The sequence below is a fragment of the Phalacrocorax aristotelis genome, unplaced genomic scaffold (assembly GCF_949628215.1).
Source record: "Phalacrocorax aristotelis unplaced genomic scaffold, bGulAri2.1 scaffold_62, whole genome shotgun sequence".
NCBI lineage: Eukaryota > Metazoa > Chordata > Aves > Suliformes > Phalacrocoracidae > Phalacrocorax > Phalacrocorax aristotelis.
The window spans coordinates 174,312-195,166 of record NW_027441245.1 but is presented as its reverse complement, the minus strand read 5'-3'; the positions used below and the strand labels follow the sequence as shown (position 1 = coordinate 195,166).

At 56.6% G+C, this 20,855-nt stretch overlaps 1 long non-coding RNA gene across 8 annotated transcripts in view; it reads left to right on the top strand.

Annotated features, from left to right (window-relative positions):
- LOC142051170 (uncharacterized) overlaps nt 1–20,855 on the top strand; it is a 391,438-nt gene that overhangs the window by 196,272 nt on the left and 174,311 nt on the right. For all 8 annotated transcript variants that reach the window (XR_012658334.1, XR_012658331.1, XR_012658333.1 and 5 more), the window contains one exon: nt 2,834–2,943. This is a non-coding gene — a long non-coding RNA (uncharacterized LOC142051170). The remainder of the gene's footprint in view (nt 1–2,833; nt 2,944–20,855) is intronic.

Sequence of the window (20,855 nt, the reverse complement as noted above, 5' to 3'; positions counted from 1 at the left end):
TGGTATGTACTGGGAGGGAACTGGGATGTACTGGGACATACTGGCAGGGAACTGGGATGTACTGGGAGGGGATTGGGACGGACTGGGAGGGAACTGGGATGTACTGGGCTGCACTGGTAGGGAACTGGGATGTACTGGGAGGAAACTGGAATGTCCCAGTTGACACCCACTTCCCTCCCAATGCCTCCCAGTATATCCCAGTTTCCTCCCAGTACATCCCAGTAAATCCCAGCTTGCTGCCAGTACATGCCAATACATCGCTGTACATTCCAGTTCTGTTCCTGTCCATCCCAATACATCCCCGTTCCATGCCAGTACATCCCAGTTCCCTACCAGTTCATCCCCGTACATCCCAATTCCCTCCCGGTTCACTACCACTTCTTTCCCAGTGCCTCACAGTAGGTCCCGGTTCCGTCCATGGGATGAACTGTGAGGGAACTGTGAGGGAACTGTGAGGGAACTGTGAGTAGGGGGGCGGCCCCCCGGGCCCCAGCCCCCCCCCCCCGCCTGGGGCCAGGGCGCCGCGGCCGCCGGCCCCTTCCTCGTCTGCCCGCTCCCGTCGCAGACGGCTCGGTATGTGTCACGAGCGGCAGCCCCGTTCAGCAGCTCTCGGAGGGCGCGCGGCTCTGCCCGGCCGTGACCGGGGCCCGCAGGGGTTTCCCGCTCGCCCCGAGAAGGCGCTGGCCCCGAGCCGGCGCGTCCCGCCCCGCCCGGCCCTCGGCGCCCTCGCGAGCTGAGCGCGGCCCGGCCAGCAGGGGGCGCTGGCGCTCACCGGCTGGGCGCGGTGGCGGGGCCGGTGGGGGCCGTTCCTTCCGGCCGCCCTTTAAGGGCCGCCCCGCGGGGCTCGGGCTTCCGGTGGCGCGTGCGCGTCGGAGCGGGGGCGGGAGCGGTGCGTGTGGAGGCCGAAGGGCCGGTGCGTGTGGCGGCCGGGTCGCGAGGCGTCCCTGTGCGGTGCCGGGGCCCCTCTGCGGCCCGGCGTGGGAAGCCCGCGGCCGGCGGAGCCTGCTCGGAGCTGGGCGGGGAGCGCCGCGGCGGTCCGGCCGCCGGCAGCCATCCCCTGCGGTGTCCGGCAGCCCCTCGGGACGCCTGGAGGCCTGGCGGTGCCCGAGCCTCGCCTGCGGCAGCCGCCTGAGAGAGCAGCGCGGCCGTGTCCGGGGGCCGGAGAGCGCTGGTGGGTGAGTTCGGGCAGCGGGGGGCGGGTGTGTGTCTCCGGGCGGGGCCGGGGGGCTCCGTGCCCCGCAGAGGAGCCCCGGTCGGGCATCGTTCGCTTCCGAACAATGCAGGTCTGTCCCTGGTTATTTTCTGTGTACAGTGTTTCGGGCCACCTGAAAGCCTTTGGCCGGGTAGGTTTGGTGCGGGGCGATGGCAGGTGTGGACCCTGAAAGATCTCGGGTGGGGGGCGTGGGAGGTATTTCTTGCCTTAAAACTCTGAGCCCACCTCGCGTGTCATGTCGTGTTATCATGTCGTGAGTCTCGTGACTGTGGCAAATGGCTGAGTCGGGCGTTTTCTGATAACTAACTTCTGAACGTGTGCGTGTGTAGGCACGGGGAGATTTGTGCAGGGTGACGGAGCCCCTTGTGCTTCTGTGCTAATGTCTACCTGTTCTAGACCTCCAGTGTTGGAAAGCCTTTGTTTAGTGCCTAGTTGTGGCTGCGTAACTGCTGTTGCGCCTGCAGCTGTGCTCGCAGGGATGCTGGGTGGCTCCGCATCAAACCGGCCGCCGGGCGGCCGGGTTGTGCCGCAGAGCATGCCGGGAGCTGTAGTCCTTGCGGCTGCCGGGCGGCCGGGTTGTGCCGCAGAGCATGCCGGGAGCTGTATTCCTGGCGCAGTGGCTGCCGGCCCTGTCACGTGGTTCGCCGGGCATGGCGGGAGGCGCGGTCTTCCGGCGCTCGGGTGCCGGGCGGCCGTGGCGCGTACGGTACGCGAGGTGTATTTTTGGGGTTGGCTTCGTGTTGATTACTGGGGGCTTGCGGGTGCGGCCGCTTCCCGAGAAGCGGTGAGTTCCCCGTGAGCTGACAGAAGGGAAGAGGGAAAGGAGGAGGACGATGACCTTTTCCCCGTGCCCAGGGCGCAGATGATGGCCGCGTCCCCGGCCCACTGGAGGTCCCGCTCAGCCTCCCCTGGCCCCCCTTGCCCCGTGCGCCTGCCCCCAGCTCCGGCACCTCCCCATAAGCGTGCTGCATAGCCTTAGGCCGCCCCCAGGCCCTGTCGTGAAGGCAGCAAGCCGTCCCTCAAGCGCACTGGATTCCCCCTTGGTGCAGGGGCCCTTAGCAGTAGCGTGGGGAGGGAGCGGTGTGTCCAGAAGCCCCTGCGGAAGGAGAGGCTTTGGCCAGGGTCGATCGACGGTAATGACGGTCACTGTTTCTTCTTTCCCTCTCCCAGAGACCGTGCTGAGGACGTGGTTGTCTGTCCTTCCCCCGGGGATGCCGTTGCCTGTGGCCGTCTCAGGCTCGCGTGGCTTCTCTCTGCCCGTCCTCGCCGTCCTCGCAGCGCAGGGCCGAAAAGGGATAGACAAAGCCCTTCCCGGCTGCGGACAGGAGCTGCCTCGGCTGAAGCTGGAGACGCCAACGAAAGGTAAAGAAGAAGAAACTGAAGGTGCTCTGGCTGCCAGCTGCCTTCCTGCCGCAGGCAAGAGAGAGCCTGTCCATGCAGGTGGGGGAGGAAGGATCCCCCTTCATAGCCCGCAGCGGGCCAGGCCACCAACGTGCACCGTAGGGTCTGTACGCGTAACCCGGAGTTGGGTACGGGCGTGTAGTGCACGAGCAAGCTAGGCTACGTGCCTAGGAAGCCTCATCTGGTAAGAGCTGTAAGACACCCACGTATTCTCTTCAGGTGGAGGACGGCCTAGAGTCTGGAGCTGCAGAAGAGGCAGGGAGGAGAGGAGGGGAAAGAAGCATCTGAACGGCTAAATTGTGCCAGCAGCGCTGAGAGCGAGAGTCGCGGTGAGTCCTGGGCCACTGGGGCCCCGTTGCCTCTCTTGTACGTCCTGGGCCCTCCCTGTCTCTCCCCCGGCCCCCTCTCTTTCCTTACCTGCTGCAAAATTATTTTTTTTTGCGCTCCCCCCGCACCTTCTTTCTCCGTCTCGCTCTGAGTGGCTCCCTGCCTCCCCGTCTTTTCAGTCCTCCCTCTCTCTGTCCTGTAGCCTGTGGCTCCTTTTTCTTTCTCCGCCTCTCTCTGCCTGGCTCTGGCTCCGTTTTTTTTTTTTTTTTTATTCCTCCTGCTCTGTCCTGTAGCCTGTCGGTGTTTTGTTGTTCTCTGGCTCTCTTGATCTGACTCTCTGTGTTACCGAAAAACGCGTTAAAATCGGAAACGACTCCTCAACACCAATTTAGTATTAAAGAGCAGGCATTCTTTATTCGCGGCGCCGGATGCACGGGGGATCGCTCCTCCTGGCGTGCGTACCTCACGCACCTTTCCCGTACAATTTATAGATGAAAATTTCACATACTCATACATAGTCATTATTGTCTTGTCTAGTGATGGGTACAAACTTGCTCGTTCCCTATGTCAGTCACTGCGCAGGCTCGGTTGTCCTCCCAGTACAGTGCGGGGAACGGGGACGTACAGTGCGGGGAACGGGGACGTACCAGGATCTACTGGGTTGTACTGGGAGGGAACTGGGACGTACTGGGAGTCTCTACAATGTCCTGGGATGTCCTGGGATGTAGTGTGGAGGAACTAGGATGTACAGGCTTGTACTGGGTTGTACCGGGTGGAACTGGCAGGAATTTGGGATGTACCAGGATGTACTGGGATGTACTGGGAGGTAACTGTTATGTACTGGGAAGGAACTGGTAGGGAACTGGGATGTACTGGTATGTACTGGGAGGGAAGTGTTATGTACTGAGGGTAACTGGGACGTACTGGGATGTGCTGGGAGGGAACTGGGATGTGCTGGGAGGGAACTGGGATGTACTGGGAGGGAACTGGGATGTACTGGGAGGGAACGGTGAAGTACTGGGATGTACTGGGATGGAACTGGGATGTACTGGGATGTACTGGGAGGGCACTGGAATGTAATGGGATGTACTGGGAGGGAACTGGGGTGTACTGGGAGGCACTACAATGTGCTGGGATGCCCTGGGATGTACTGTGGAGGAACTAGGATGTACAGGCTTGTACTGGGTTGTACCGGGTGGAACTGGCAGGGATTTGGGATGTACCAGGATCTACTGGGATGTACTGGGATGTACTGGGAGGTAACTGTTATGTACTGGGAAGGAACAGGGAGGGAACTGGGATGTACTGGGAGGTAACTGTTGTGTACTGGGAGTGAACTGGGAGGGAACTGGGATGTACTGGGAGGGAACTGGGATGTACTGGGTGGAAAGTGTTGGCAATTGGGATTTACTGGGTGGGAACTGGGATGGACTGGGAGGGAACTGGGATGTAGTGGGACATACTGGGAGGGAACTGGGATGTACTGGGGTGTACTGGGAGGGGACTGTTATGTACCGAGGAGGAACTGGGATGTACTGGGAGTGAACTGTGAAGTACTGGGATGTACTTAGAGGGAAGTGGGAGGGAACTTGGATGTAGTGGGAGGGAACTGGGATTTACTTGGAGGAAAGTGGCATGTACTGGGCTGTACTGGAATGGAACTGGGAGTGAACTGTGTGTGAACTGTGAGGGAACTGGGATGTACTGTGAGGGAACTGGGATGTACTGGGATGTACTGGGACAGACTGGGAGGGATCTGGGATGTACTGGGATGCACTGGTAGGGAACTGGGATGTACTGGGAGGAATCTGGAATGTCCCAGTTGACACCCACTTCCCTCCCAGTGCCTCCCAGTATATCCCAGTCTCCTCCCAGCACATCCCAGTAAATCCCAGTTTGCTCCCAGTACATCCCAGTACATCGCAGTACATTCCAGTTCCCTGCCTGTACATCCCAATACATCCCCGTTCCATGCCACTACATCCCAGTTCCCTACCAGTTCATCCCCGTACATCCCAATTCCCTCCCGGTTCACTACCACTTCTTTCCCAGTGCCTCCCAATACATCCCAGTTCCGTCCCATTACATCCCAGTTCCGTCCCATTACATCCCAGTACATCCCAGGTCCCTCCCAGTTAATCCCAGTTCCCTCCCAGTACTGGGAGGGAACTGGGATGTACTGGGAGGCACTACAATGTGCGGGGATGCCCTGGGATGTACTGTGGAGGAACTAGGATGTACAGGCTTGTACTGGGTTGTACCGGGTGGAACTGGCAGGGATTTTGGATGTACCAGGATGTACTGGGATGTACTGGGATGTACTGGGAGGTAACTGTTATGTACTGGGAAGGAACAGGGAGGGAACTGGGATGTACTGGTAAGGAACTGGGATGTACTGTGAGGACACTGGGATGTACTGTGAGGACACTGGGATGTACTGTTATGTGCTGGGAGGGAAGTGTTATGTACTGAGGGGAACTGGGACGTACTGGGAGTGAACTGTGAAGTACTGGGATGTACTGTGAGGGAACTGCGATGTACAGTGAGGGAACTGGGATGTACTGTGAGGGAACTGGGATGTACTGGGAGGGAACTTTGAAGTACTGGGATGTACTTAGAGGAAACTGGGAGGCAACTGGGATGTAGTGGGACGTACTGGAATGGAACTGGGAGTGAACTGTGTGTGAACTGTGAGGGAACTGGGATGTACTGTGAGGGTACTGGGATGTACTGGGTGGGACTGGGAGGGATCTGGGATGTACTGGGCTGCACTGGTAGGGAACTGGGATGTACTGGGAGGAAACTGGAATGTCCCAGTTGACACCCACTTCCCTCCCAGTTTCCTCCCAGTAAATCCCCGTTTCCTCCCAGTAAATCCCCGTTTCCTCCCAGTAAATCCCCGTTTCCTCCCAGTAAATCCCCGTTTCCTCCCAGTAAATCCCCGTTTCCTCCCAGTAAATCCCCGTTTCCTCCCAGTACATCCCAGTAAATCCCAGTACATCCCAGTAAATCCCAGTTCGCTCCCAGTACATCCCAATACATCGCCGTACATTCCAGTTCCGTTCCTGTACATCCCAATACATCCCCGTTCCATGCCAGTACATCCCAGTTTCCTACCAGTTCATCCCCGTACATCCCAATTCCCTCCCGGTTCGCTACCACTTCTTTCCCATTGCCTCCCAATACATCCCAGTTCCGTCCCATTACATCCCAGTACATCCCAGGTCCCTCCCAGTACATCCCAGTTCCCTTCCAGTACGTCCCAGGTCCCTCTCAGTACTGGGAGGGACCTGGGATGTACTGGGAGGCACTACAATGTGCGGGGATGCCCTGGGATGTACTGTGGAGGAACTAGGATGTACAGGCTTGTACTGGGTTGTACCGGGTGGAACTGGCAGGGATTTGGGATGTACCAGGATCTACTGGGATGTACTGGGATGTACTGGGAGGTAACTGTTATGTACTGGGAGGGAACTGGGACGTACTGGTGGGGAACTGGGATGTACTGGGAGGGAACTGGGATGTACTGTGAGGACACTGGGATGTACTGTTATGTACTGGGAGGGAAGTGTTATGTACAGAGGGGAACTGGTGCGTACTGGGATGTACTGGGAGTGAACTGGGAGGGAACTGGTATGTAGTAGGATGTACTGGGTGGGAACTGGGATGTACCAGGATGTACTGGGAGGGAACTGGTATGTACTGGGAGGGAACTGGGATGTAGTGGGAGGGAACTGGGAGGGAACTGGAATGTACTGGGAGAGAACTGGTATGTACTGGGAGGGAACTGGGATGTAGTGGGAGTGAACTGGGAGGGAACTGGGATGTACTGGGACATACTGGCAGGGAACTGGGATGTACTGGGAGGGGATTGGGATGTACTGGGAGGGAACTTGGATGTATTGGGAGGGAAGTGTTATGTACCAAGGGGGAACTGGGACGTACTGGGATGTAGTGGGAGCGAACTGTGAAGTACTGGGATGTACTGTGAGGGAACTGGGATGTACTGGGAGGGAACTTTAAAGTACTGGGATGTACTTAGAGGAAACTGGGAGGCAACTGGCATGTACTGGGATGTACTGGAATGGAACTGGGAGTGAACTGTGTGTGAACTGGGAGGGAACTGGGATGTACTGTGAGGGAACTGGGATGTACTGGGATGTACTGGGAGGGACTGGGAGGGATCTGGGATGTACTGGGATGCACTGGTACGGAACTGGGATGTACTGGGAGGAAACTGGAATGTCCCAGTTGACACCCACTTTCCTCCCTGTTTCCTCCCAGTATATCCCCGTTTCCTCCCAGTATATCCCAGTTTCCTCCCAGTACATCCCAGTAAATCCCAGCTCGCTCCCAGTACATGCCAATACATCTCCGTACATTCCAGTACATCCCAGTTTCCTACCAGTTCATCCCCTTACATCCCAATTCCCTCCCGGTTCACTACCACTTCTTTCCCAGTGCCTCCCAATACATCCCAGTTCCGTCCCATTACATCCCAGTACATCCCAGTTCCCTCCCAGTACATCCCAGTTCCCTCCCAGTACTGGGAGGGAACTGGGATGTACTGGGAGGCACTACAATGTGCGGGGATGCCCTGGGATGTACCGTGGAGGAACTAGGATGTACAGCCTTGTACTGGGTTGTACCAGGTGGAACTGGCAGGGATTTCGGACGTACCAGGATCTACTAGGATGTACTGGGATGTACTGGGAGGTAACTGTTATGTACTGGGATGTACTGGTAGGGAACTGGGATGTACTGTGAGGGAACTGGGACGTACTGTGAGGACACTGGGATGTACTGTTATGTACTGGGAGGGAACTGGGACGTACTGGGATGTACTGGGAGGGAACTGTGAAGTACTGGGATGTACTGGGTGGGAACTGGGATGTACCAGGATGTACTGGGATGTACTAGGAGGGAACTGGTATGTACTGGGAGGGAACTGGGATGTACTGGGATGTAGTGGGAGGGAACTGGGAGGGAACTGGGATGTACTGAGAGCGAACTGGGATGTACTGGGGACATACTGGCAGGGAACTGGGATGTACTGGGAGGGGATTGGGATGTACTGGGAGGGAACTTGGATGTATTGGGAGGGAAGTGTTATGTACCAAGGGGGAACTGGGACGTACTGGGAGGGAAGTTTGAAGTACTGGGATGTACTTAGAGGAAACTGGGAGGCAACTGGCATGTACTGGGATGTACTGGAATGGAACTGGGAGTGAACTGTGTGTGAACTGGGAGGGAACTGGGATATAATGTGAGGGAACTGGGATGTACTGGGAGGGACTGGGAGGGATCTGGGATGTACTGGGCTGCACTGGTAGGGAACTGGGATGTACTGGGAGGAAACTGGAATGTCCCAGTTGACACCCACTTCCCTCCCAGTTTTCTCCCAGTATATCCCAGTTTCCTCCCAGTATATCCCAGTTTCCTCCCAGTACATCCCAGTAAATCCAGCTCGCTGCCAGTACATGCCAATACTTCGCCGTATATTCCAGTTCCGTTCCTGTACATCCCAATACATCCCCGTTCCATGCCAGTACATCCCAGTTCCCTACCAGTTCATCCCCGTACATCCCAATTCCCTCCCGGTTCACTACCACTTCTTTCCCAGTGCCTCCCAATACATCCCAGTTCCGTCCCATTACATCCCAGTACATCCCAGTTCCCTCCCAGTACTGCGAGGGAGCTGGGATGTACTGGGAGGCACTACAATGTGCGGGGATGTCCTGGGATGTACCATGGAGGAACTAGGATGTACAGGCTTGTACTGGGTTGTACCGGGTGGAGCTGGCAGGGATTTGGGATGTACCAGGATCTACTGGGATGTACTGGGATGTACTGGGAGGTAACTGTTGTGTACTGGGAGTGAACTGGGAGGGACCTGGGATGTACTGGAAGGCACTACAATGTGCGGGGATGCACAGGGATGTACTGTGGAGGAACTAGGATGTGCAGGCTTGTACTGGGTTGTACCGGGTGGAACTGGCAGGGATTTGGGATGTACCAGGATCTACTGGGATGTACTGGGAGGTAACTGTTGTGTACTGGGAGTGAACTGGGAGGGACCTGGGATGTACTGTGAGGGAACTGGGATGTACTGTGAGGACACTGGGATGTACTGGTATGTACTGGGAGGGAAGTGTTATGTACTGAGGGGAACTGGGACGTACTGGGACGTGCTGGGAGGGAAGTATGAAGTATTGGGATGTACTTAGAGGGAACTGGGATGTACTTAGAGGGAACTGGGATGTACTGGGAGGGAACTGGGATGGACTGGGTGGAAAGTGTTGGGAATTGGGATTTAGTGGGAGGGAACTGGGATGGACTGGGAGGGAACTGGGATGTACTGGGGTGTACTGGGAGGGAACTGTTATGTACCGAGGGGGAACTGGGATGTACTGGGAGTGAACTGTGAAGTACTGGGATGTACTGGGAGTGAACTGGGAGGGAACTGGTATGTAGTAGGATGTACTGGGTGGGAACTGGGATGTACCGGGAGGGAACTGGTATGTACTGGGAGGGAACTGGGATGTACTGGGATGTAGTGGGAGGGAACTGGGAGGGAACTGGGATGTAGTGGGAGGGAACTGGTATGTACTGGGAGGGAACTGGGATGTACTGGGACATACTGGCAGGGAACTGGGATGTACTGGGAGGGGATTGGGACGGACTGGGAGGGAACTGGGATATACTGGGCTGCACTGGTAGGGAACTGGGATGTACTGGGAGGAAACTGGAATGTCCCAGTTGACACCCACTTCCCTCCCAATGCCTCCCAGTATATCCCAGTTTCCTCCCAGTATATCCCAGTTTCCTCCCAGTACATCCCAGTAAATCCCAGCTCGCTGCCAGTACATGCCAATACATTGCTGTACATTCCAGTTCTGTTCCTGTACATCCCAATACATCCCCGTTCCATGCCAGTACATCCCAGTTTCCTACCAGTTCATCCCCGTACATCCCAGTTCCCTCCCGGTTCACTACCACTTCTTTCCCAGTGCCTCCCAATACATCCCAGTTCCGTCCCAGTTCCCTCCCAGTACGTCCCAGTTCCCTCCCAGTACGTCCCAGTTCCCTCCCAGTACATCCCAGGTCCCTCCCAGTACTGGGAGGGAACTGGGATGTACTGGGAGGCACTACAATGTGCGGGGATGCCCTGGGATGTACTGTGGAGGAACTAGGATGTACAGGCTTGTACTGGGTTGTACCGGGTGGAACTGGCAGGGATTTGGGATGTACCAGGATCTACTGGGATGTACTGGGATGTACTGGGAGGTAACTGTTGTGTACTGGGAGTGAACTGGGAGAGAACTGGGATGTACTGGGAGGGAACTGGGATGTACTGTGAGGACACTGGGATGTACTGGTATGTACTGGGAGGGAAGTGTTATGTACTGAGGGGAACTGGGACGTACTGGGACGTGCTGGGAGGGAACTATGAAGTATTGGGATGTACTTAGAGGGAACTGGGATGTACTGGGAGGGTACTGGGAGTGAACTGGGAGGGAACTGTGAAGTACTGGGATGTACTTAGAGGGAACTGGGATGTACTGGGAGGGAACTGGGATGTACTGGGTGGAAAGTGTTGGGAATTGGGATTTACTGGGAGGGAACTGGGATGGACTGGGAGGGAACTGGGATGTAGTGGGACATACTGGGAGGGAACTGGGATGTACTGGGGTGTACTGGGAGGGAACTGTTATGTACCGAGGGGGAACTGTGATGTACTGGGAGTGAACTGTAAAGTACTGGGATGTACTTAGAGGGAAGTGGGAGGGAACTTGGATGTAGTGGGAGGGAACTGGGATTTACTTGGAGGAAAGTGGCATGTACTGGGATGTACTGGAATGGAACTGGGAGTGAACTGTGTGTGAACTGTGAGGGAACTGGGATGTACTGTGAGGGAACTGGGATGTACTGGGATGTACTGGGACGGACTAGGAGGGAACTGGGATGTACTGGGAGGGATCTGGGATGTACTGGGCTGCACTGGTAGGGAACTGGGATGTACTGGGAGGAAACTGGAATGTCCCAGTTGACACCCACTTCCCTCCCAGTGCCTCCCAGTATATCCCAGTTTCCTCCCAGTACATCCCAGTAAATCCCAGCTCGCTGCCAGTACATCCCAGTACATCGCAGTACATTCCAGTTCCGTTCCTGTACATCCCAATACATCCCCGTTCCATGCCAGTACATCCCAGTTCCCAACCAGTTCATCCCCGTACATCCCAATTCCCTTCCAGTTCACTACCACTTCTTTCCCAGTGCCTCCCAATACATCCCAGTTCCGTCCCATTACATCCCAGTACATCCCAGGTCCCTCCCAGTACATCCCAGTTCCCTCCCAGTACTGGGAGGGACCTGGGATGTACTGGGAGGCACTACAATGTGCGGGGATGCCCTGGGATGTACTGTGGAGGAACTAGGATGTACAGGCTTGTACTGGGTTGTACCGGGTGGAACTGGCAGGGATTTGGGATGTACCAGGATCTACTGGGATGTACTGGGAGGTAACTGTTGTGTACTGGGAGGGAACTGGGATGTACTGGGAGGGAACTGGGATGTACTGTGAGGGAACTGGGACGTACCGTGAGGACACTGGGATGTACTGGTATGTACTGGGAGGGAAGTGTTATGTACTGAGGGGAAGTGGTGCGTACTGGGTTGTACTGGGATGGAACTGTGAAGTACTGGGATGTACTGGGAGTGAACTGGGAGGGAACTGGTATGTAGTAGGATGTACTGGGTGGGAACTGGGATGTACCAGGATGTACTGGGATGTACTGGAATGGAACTGGGAGTGAACTGTGTGTGAACTGGCAGGGAACTGGGATGTACTGTGAGGGAACTGGGATGTACTGGGAGGGACTGGGAGGGATCTGGGATGTACTGGGCTGCACTGGTAGGGAACTGGGATGTACTGGGAGGAAACTGGAATGTCCCAGTTGACACCCACTTCCCTCCCAGTTTCCTCCCAGTATATCCCAGTTTCCTCCCAGTATATCCCAGTTTCCTCCCAGTACATCCCAGTAAATCCCAGTTTCCTCCCAGTACATGCCAATACATCGCCGTACATTCCAGTTCCGTTCCTGTACATCCCAATACATCCCCGTTCCATTCCAGTACATCCCAGTTTCCTACCAGTTCATCCCCGTACATCCCAATTCCCTCCCGGTTCACTACCACTTCTTTCCCAGTGCCTCCCAATACATCCCAGTTCCGTCCCATTACATCCCAGTACATCCCAGTTCCCTCCCAGTACATCCCAGTTCCCTCCCAGTACTGGGAGGGACCTGGGATGTACTGGGAGGCACTACAATGTGCGGGGATGTCCTGGGATGTACCGTGGAGGAACTAGGATGTACAGGCTTGTACTGGGTTGTACCGGGTGGAACTGGCAGGGATTTGGGATGTACCAGGATGTACTGGGATGTACTGGGATGTACTGGGAGGTAACTGTTGTGTACTGGGAAGGAACTGGTAGGGAACTGGGATGTACTGGTAGGGAACTGGGATGTACTGGGAGGGAACTGGGACGTAGTGTGAGGACACTGGGATGTACTGGTATGTACTGGGAGGGAAGTGTTATGTACTGAGGGGAACTGGGACGTACTGGGATGTACTGGGATGGAACTGTGAAGTACGGGGATGTGCTGGGAGTGAACTGGGAGGGAACTGGTATGTAGTAGGATGTACTGGGTGGGAACTGGGATGTACCAGGATGTACTGGGAGGGAACTGGTATGTACTGGGAGGGAACTGGGATGTACTGGGTGGAAAGTGTTGGGAATTGGGATGTACTGGGAGGGAACTGGGATGGACTGGGAGGGAACTGGGATGTAGTGGGACATACTGGGAGGGAACTGGGATGTACTGGGGTGTACTGGGAGGGAACTGTTATGTACCGAGGGGGAACTGGGATGTACTGGGAGTGAACTGTGAAGTACTGGGATGTACTTAGAGGGAAGTGGGAGGGAACTTGAATGTAGTGGGAGGGAACTGGGATTTACTTGGAGGAAAGTGGCATGTACTGGGATGTACTGGAATGGAACTGGGAGTGAACTGTGTGTGAACTGTGAGGGAACTGGGATGTACTGTGAGGGAACTGGGATGTACTGGGATGTACTGGGACAGACTGGGAGGGATCTGGGATGTACTGGGAGGGATCTGGGATGTACTGGGATGCACTGGTAGGGAACTGGGATGTACTGGGAGGAAACTGGAATGTCCCAGTTGACACCCACTTCCCTCCCAGGTTCCTCCCAGTATATCCCAGTTTCCTCCCAGTACATCCCAGTAAATCCCAGTTCGCTCCCAGTACATCCCAATACATCGCCGTACATTCCAGTTCCGTTCCTGTACATCCCAATACATCCCCGTTCCATGCCAGTACATCCCAGTTTCCTACCAGTTCATCCCCGTACATCCCAATTCCCTCCCGGTTCACTACCACTTCTTTCCCAGTGCCTCCCAATACATCCCAGTTCCGTCCCATTACATCCCAGTACATCCCAGTTCCCTCCCAGTACATCCCAGTTCCCTCCCAGTACTGGGAGGGAACTGGGATGTACTGGGAGGCACTACAATGTGCGGGGATGTCCTGGGATGTACCGTGGAGGAACTAGGATGTACAGGCTTGTACTGGGTTGTACCGGGTGGAACTGGCAGGGATTTGAAATGTCCTAGGATCACTAGGATGTACTGGGAGGTAACTGTTATGTACTGGGAGTGAACTGGGAGAGAACTGGGATGTACTGGGAGGGAACTGGGACGTACCGTGAGGACACTGGGATGTACTGTTATGTACTGGGAGGGAAGTGTTATGTACTGAGGGGAACTGGGACGTACTGGGATGTACTGGGAGGGAACTGTGAAGTACTGGGATGTACTGGGAGTGAACTGGGAGGGAACTGGTATGTAGTAGGATGTACTGGGTGGGAACTGGGATGTACCGGGAGGGAACTGGGATGTACTGGGAGGGAACTGGTATGTACTGGGAGGGAACTGGGATGTACTGGGATGTAGTGGGAGGGAACTGGGAGGGAACTGGGATGTACTGGGAGGGAACTGGTATGTACTGGGAGGGAACTGGGATGTACTGGGACATACTGGCAGGGAACTGGGATGTACTGGGAGGGGATTGGGACGGACTGGGAGGGAACTGGGATGTACTGGGCTGCACTGGTAGGGAACTGGGATGTACTGGGAGGAAACTGGAATGTCCCAGTTGACACCCACTTCCCTCCCAATGCCTCCCAGTATATCCCAGTTTCCTCCCAGTATATCCCAGTTTCCTCCCAGTACATCCCAGTAAATCCCAGCTCGCTGCCAGTACATGCCAATACATCGCAGTACATTCCAGTTCCGTTCCTGTACATCCCAATACATCCCCGTTCCATGCCAGTACATCCCAGTTTCCTACCAGTTCATCCCCGTACATCCCAATTCCCTCCCGGTTCACTACCACTTCTTTCCCAGTTCCGTCCCATTACATCCCAGTTCCGTCCCATTACATCCCAGTACATCCCAGTTCCCTCCCAGTACATCCCAGGTCCCTCCCAGTACATCCCAGGTCCCTCCCAGTACTGGGAGGGAACTGGGATGTACTGGGAGGCACTACAATGTGCGGGGATGCCCTGGGATGTACTGTGGAGGAACTAGGATGTACAGGCTTGTACTGGGTTGTACCGGGTGGAACTGGCAGGGATTTGGGATGTACCAGGATCTACTGGGATGTACTGGGATGTACTGGGAGGTAACTGTTATGTACTGGGAAGGAACAGGGAGGGAACTGGGATGTACTGGTAGGGAACTGGGATGTACTGGGAGGGAACTGGGACGTACTGTGAGGACACTGTGATGTACTGGTATGTACTGGGAGGGAAGTGTTATGTACTGAGGGGAACTGGGACGTACTGGGATGTACTGGGAGGGAACTGTGAAGTACTGGGATGTACTGGGAGTGAACTGGGAGGGAACTGGTATGTAGTAGGATGTACTGGGTGGGAACTGGGATGTACCAGGATGTACTGGGATGTACTGGGAGGGAACTGGTATGTACTGGGAGGGAACTGGGATGTACTGGGACATACTGGCAGGGAACTGGGATGTACTGGGAGGGGATTGGGACGGACTGGGAGGGAACTGGGATGTACTGGGCTGCACTGGTAGGGAACTGGGATGTACTGGGAGGAAACTGGAATGTCCCAGTTGACACCCACTTCCCTCCCAATGCCTCCCAGTATATCCCAGTTTCCTCCCAGTATATCCCAGTTTCCTCCCAGTACATCCCAGTAAATCCCAGCTCGCTCCCAGTACATCGCAGTACATTCCAGTTCCGTTCCTGTACATCCCAATACATCCCCGTTCCATGCCAGTACATCCCAGTTTCCTACCAGTTCATCCCCGTACATCCCAATTCCCTCCCGGTTCACTACCACTTCTTTCCCAGTGCCTCCCAATACATCCCAGTTCCGTCCCATTACATCCCAGTACATCCCAGGTCCCTCCCAGTACGTCCCAGTTCCCTCCCAGTACATCCCAGGTCCCTCCCAGTACTGGGAGGGAACTGGGATGTACTGGGAGGCACTACAATGTGCGGGGATGCCCTGGGATGTACTGTGGAGGAACTAGGATGTACAGGCTTGTACTGGGTTGTACCGGGTGGAACTGGCAGGGATTTGGGATGTACTGGGATGTACTGGGAGGTATCTGTTATGTACTGGGAGTGAACTGGGAGGGAACTGGGATGTACTGGGACGGACTGGGAGGGAACTGGGACGGACTGGGATGCACTGGTAGGGAACTGGGATGTACTGGGAGGAAACTGGAATGTCCCAGTTGACACCCACTTTCCTCCCAGTTTCCTCCCAGTATATCCCAGTTTCCTCCCAGTACGTCTCAGTAAATCCCAGTTTGCTCCCAATACATCGCAGTACATTCCAGTTCCGTTCCTGTACATCCCAATACATCCCCGTTCCATGCCAGTACATCCCAGTTTCCTACCAGTTCATCCCCGTACATCCCAATTCCCTCCCGGTTCGCTACCACTTCTTTCCCAGTGCCTCCCAATACATCCCAGTTTCGTCCCATTACATCCCAGTACATCCCAGGTCCCTCCCAGTACATCCCAGTTCCCTCCCAGTACTGGGAGGGACCTGGGATGTACTGGGAGGCACTACAATGTGCGGGGATGCCCTGGGATGTACTGTGGAGGAACTAGGATGTACAGGCTTGTACTGGGTTGTACCGGGTGGAACTGGCAGGGATTTGGGATGTACCAGGATCTACTGGGATGTACTGGGAGGTAACTGTTGTGTACTGGGAGGGAACTGGGATGTACTGGGAGGGAACTGGGATGTACTGGGAGGGAACTGGGATGTACTGTGAGGGAACTGGGACGTACCGTGAGGACACTGGGATGTACTGGTATGTACTGGGAGGGAAGTGTTATGTACTGAGGGGAACTGGTGCGTACTGGGTTGTACTGGGATGGAACTGTGAAGTACTGGGATGTACTGGGAGTGAACTGGGAGGGAACTGGTATGTAGTAGGATGTACTGGGTGGGAACTGGGATGTACCAGGATGTACTGGGATGTACTGGAATGGAACTGGGAGTGAACTGTGTGTGAACTGGGAGGGAACTGGGATGTACTGGGAGGGACTGGGAGGGATCTGGGATGTACTGGGCTGCACTGGTAGGGAACTGGGATGTACTGGGAGGAAACTGGAATGTCCCAGTTGACACCCACTTCCCTCCCAGTTTCCTCCCAGTATATCCCAGTTTCCTCCCAGTATATCCCAGTTTCCTCCCAGTACATCCCAGTAAATCCCAGTTTCCTCCCAGTACATGCCAATACATCGCCGTACATTCCAGTTCCGTTCCTGTACATCCCAATACATCCCCGTTCCATTCCAGTACATCCCAGTTTCCTACCAGTTCATCCCCGTACATCCCAATTCCCTCCCGGTTCACTACCACTTCTTTCCCAGTGCCTCCCAATACATCCCAGTTCCGTCCCATTACATCCCAGTACATCCCAGTTCCCTCCCAGTACATCCCAGTTCCCTTCCAGTACATCCCAGGTCCCTCCCAGTACTGGGAGGGAACTGGGATGTACTGGGAGGCACTACAATGTGCGGGGATGTCCTGGGATGTACCGTGGAGGAACTAGGATGTACAGGCTTGTACTGGGTTGTACCGGGTGGAACTGGCAGGGATTTGGGATGTACCAGGATGTACTGGGATGTACTGGGATGTACTGGGAGGTAACTGTTGTGTACTGGGAAGGAACTGGTAGGGAACTGGGATGTACTGGGAGGGAACTGGGACGTAGTGTGAGGACACTGGGATGTACTGGTATGTACTGGGAGGGAAGTGTTATGTACTGAGGGGAACTGGGACGTACTGGGATGTACTGGGATGGAACTGTGAAGTACGGGGATGTGCTGGGAGTGAACTGGGAGGGAACTGGTATGTAGTAGGATGTACTGGGAGGGAACTGGGATGTACTGGGATGTACTGGGAGGGAACTGGTATGTACTGGGAGGGAACTGGGATGTACTGGGTGGAAAGTGTTGGGAATTGGGATGTACTGGGAGGGAACTGGGATGGACTGGGAGGGAACTGGGATGTAGTGGGACATACTGGGAGGGAACTGGGATGTACTGGGGTGTACTGGGAGGGAACTGTTATGTACCGAGGGGGAACTGGGATGTACTGGGAGTGAACTGTGAAGTACTGGGATGTACTTAGAGGGAAGTGGGAGGGAACTTGGATGTAGTGGGAGGGAACTGGGATTTACTTGGAGGAAAGTGGCATGTACTGGGATGTACTGGAATGGAACTGGGAGTGAACTGTGTGTGAACTGTGAGGGAACTGGGATGTACTGTGAGGGAACTGGGATGTACTGGGATGTACTGGGACAGACTGGGAGGGATCTGGGATGTACTGGGAGGGATCTGGGATGTACTGGGATGCACTGGTAGGGAACTGGGATGTACTGGGAGGAAACTGGAATGTCCCAGTTGACACCCACTTCCCTCCCAGTGCCTCCCAGTATATCCCAGTTTCCTCCCAGAACATCCCAGTAAATCCCAGCTCGCTGCCAGTACATCCCAATACATCGCTGTACATTCCAGTTCTGTTCCTGTACATCCCAATACATCCCCGTTCCATGCCAGTACATCCCAGTTTCCTACCAGTTCATCCCCGTACATCCCAATTCCCTCCCGGTTCACTACCAGTTCTTTCCCAGTGCCTCCCAATACATCCCAGTTCCGTCCCATTACATCCCAGTACATCTCAGTTCCCTCCCAGTACGTCCCAGTTCCCTCCCAGTACATCCCAGGTCCCTCCCAGTACTGGGAGGGAACTGGGATGTACTGGGAGGCACTACAATGTGCGGGGATGCCCTGGGATGTACCGTGGAGGAACTAGGATGTACAGGCTTGTACTGGGTTGTACCGGGTGGAACTGGCAGGGATTTGGGATGTACCAGGATCTACTAGGATGTACTGGGATGTACTGGGAGGTAACTGTTGTGTACTGGGAGTGAACTGGGAGGGACCTGGGATGTACTGGGAGGCACTACAATGTGCGGGGATGCCCTGGGATGTACCGTGGAGGAACTAGGATGTACAGGCTTGTACTGGGTTGTACCGGGTGGAACTAGCAGGGATTTGGGATGTACCAGGATCTACTGGGATGTACTGGGATGTACTGGGAGGTAACTGTTATGTACTGGGAAGGAACTGGGAGGGAACTGTGAGGGAACTGTGAGTAGGGGGGCGGCCCCCCGGGCCCCAGCCCCTCCCCACGCCTGCGGCCAGGCCCCGCGGCCGCCGGCCCCTTCCTCCTCTGCCCGCTCCCGTCGCAGACGGCTCGGTATGTGTCACGAGCGGCAGCCCCGTTCAGCAGCTCTCGGAGGGCGCGCGGCTGTGCCCGGCCGTGACCGGGGCCCGCAGGGGTTTCCCGCTCGCTCCGAGAAGGCGCTGGCCCCGAGCCGGGGCGTCCCGCCCCGCCCCGCCCGGCCCTCGGCGCCCTCGCGAGCTGAGCGCGGCCCGGCCAGCAGGGGGCGCTGGCGCTCACCGGCTGGGCGCGGGGGCGGTCCGGCGCGGGGGCGGGGCCGGTGGGGGCCGTTCCTTCCGGCCGCCCTTTAAGGGCCGCCCCGCGGGGCTCGGGCTTCCGGTGGCGCGTGCGCGTCGGAGCGGGGGCGGGAGCGGTGCGTGTGGAGGCCGAAGGGCCGGTGCGTGTGGCGGCCGGGTCGCGAGGCGTCCCTGTGCGGTGCCGGGGCCCCTCTGCGGCCCGGCGTGGGAAGCCCGCGGCCGGCGGAGCCTGCTCGGAGCTGGGCGGGGAGCGCCGCGGCGGTCCGGCCGCCGGCAGCCATCCCCTGCGGTGTCCGGCAGCCCCTCGGGACGCCTGGAGGCCTGGCGGTGCCCGAGCCTCGCCTGCGGCAGCCGCCTGAGAGAGCAGCGCGGCCGTGTCCGGGGGCCGGAGAGCGCTGGTGGGTGAGTTCGGGCAGCGGGTGGGTCTCCGTGTGAGGTGAGGCCTGGCGCGGGCCGGGGGGTATCTCCGTGCGGGTCGGGCCGGGGGCGGGGCGGGGGCCGGGCCCCGCAGAGAAGCCCCGGTCGGGCATCGTTCGCTTTTCCACAATGTAGGGCTCTCCCCGGTTATTTTTTGTGTACTGTGTTTTGGGTCACCTGAAACCCTTTGGCCGGTTACGTTTGGTGCGGGGAGATGGCAGGTCTGGAGCCTGAAAGATCTCTGGTGGGGGGTGGGGGAGGTATTTCTTGCCTTAAAACTCTGAGCCCACCTCGTGTGTCATGTCGTGAGTCTCGTGACTGTGGCAAATGGCTGAGTCGGGCGTTTTCTGATAACTAACTTCTGAACGTGTGCGTGTGTAGGCACGGGGAGATTTGTGCAGTGTGACGGAGCCCCTTGTGCTTCTGTGCTAATGTCTACCTGTTCTAGACCTCCAGAGTTGGAAAGCCTTTGTTTAGTGCCTAGTTGTGCCTGCGTAACAAATGTTTTAGCTGCTGATGGGTTATACCTCTGCTGCGAACTTCTTGCTGGGTGGCTTGATTGTTTCTGGTTGTCCGTGTAAATCTAGGCAGCTATTTTCTGCCCGGTGGTGAAGCCTATCGCTTTGGATAACAAAGGGCAGGAGTGCAATAAAAAAAAGGTGATTCGTCTGCTGCAGCTCCTTGGAAACAATTCGTTCCTTATTTTCTGCCCTTGGGCAGGCGTTGTGCTTTCCAGATAATGCAGCCTCTCCTGTGCCTGTCCACGCCGTGCATTTTGTCCTGCCCTTGCTTGAAAAGGCTCTCCTTGCCTTCCTCCCCTCTGCTGCAGTTGCCTTAATCTCTCGCTGCTGCTGCTGCTGCTGCTGGAAGAGGGATAAAGGGAGTGTTGTCGATCGGGTTGTTAAAAGCTTTTTCGCGGGCTGTAACGCGCGGGAAAGGGGGGCCGGGGGGGAGGATCAGTTTGCGGGGAAAATGGGAAACCAACATCACCTTCCCCTCCTACGGCGCAGCCCGGCCGCACGGCTCCCCGGGGATGCCCCTGCCCGCGGGTGTACCGTGTGTGCGCCCCCCGCGTGGGGCGGGGGACGACGACACCCCCCCCACACACCGTCGGCGGCACTGGGGCAACCCCTGCCCCAGGGCTCCGCGCTCGTACCCGGCTCTCCCCGCTCCGGCACGGCACGGGGCTGGACGCACCGAGAAGACCCCGGAGCGGCTTCTCGCGTCCGGGCGAGAACAGGGCCCGGCCCCGAGCAGCAGAGCGGGCACCGCCGGTAGCTCGGAGGAGCGGGGCCGGCTCGGCTCGAGGCGTCAGAGCGAAAAGGGACGAGAACCGTCCCGGAGCGTCCGGGGGTTGGGGGGGTTGGCGGATGGTCCG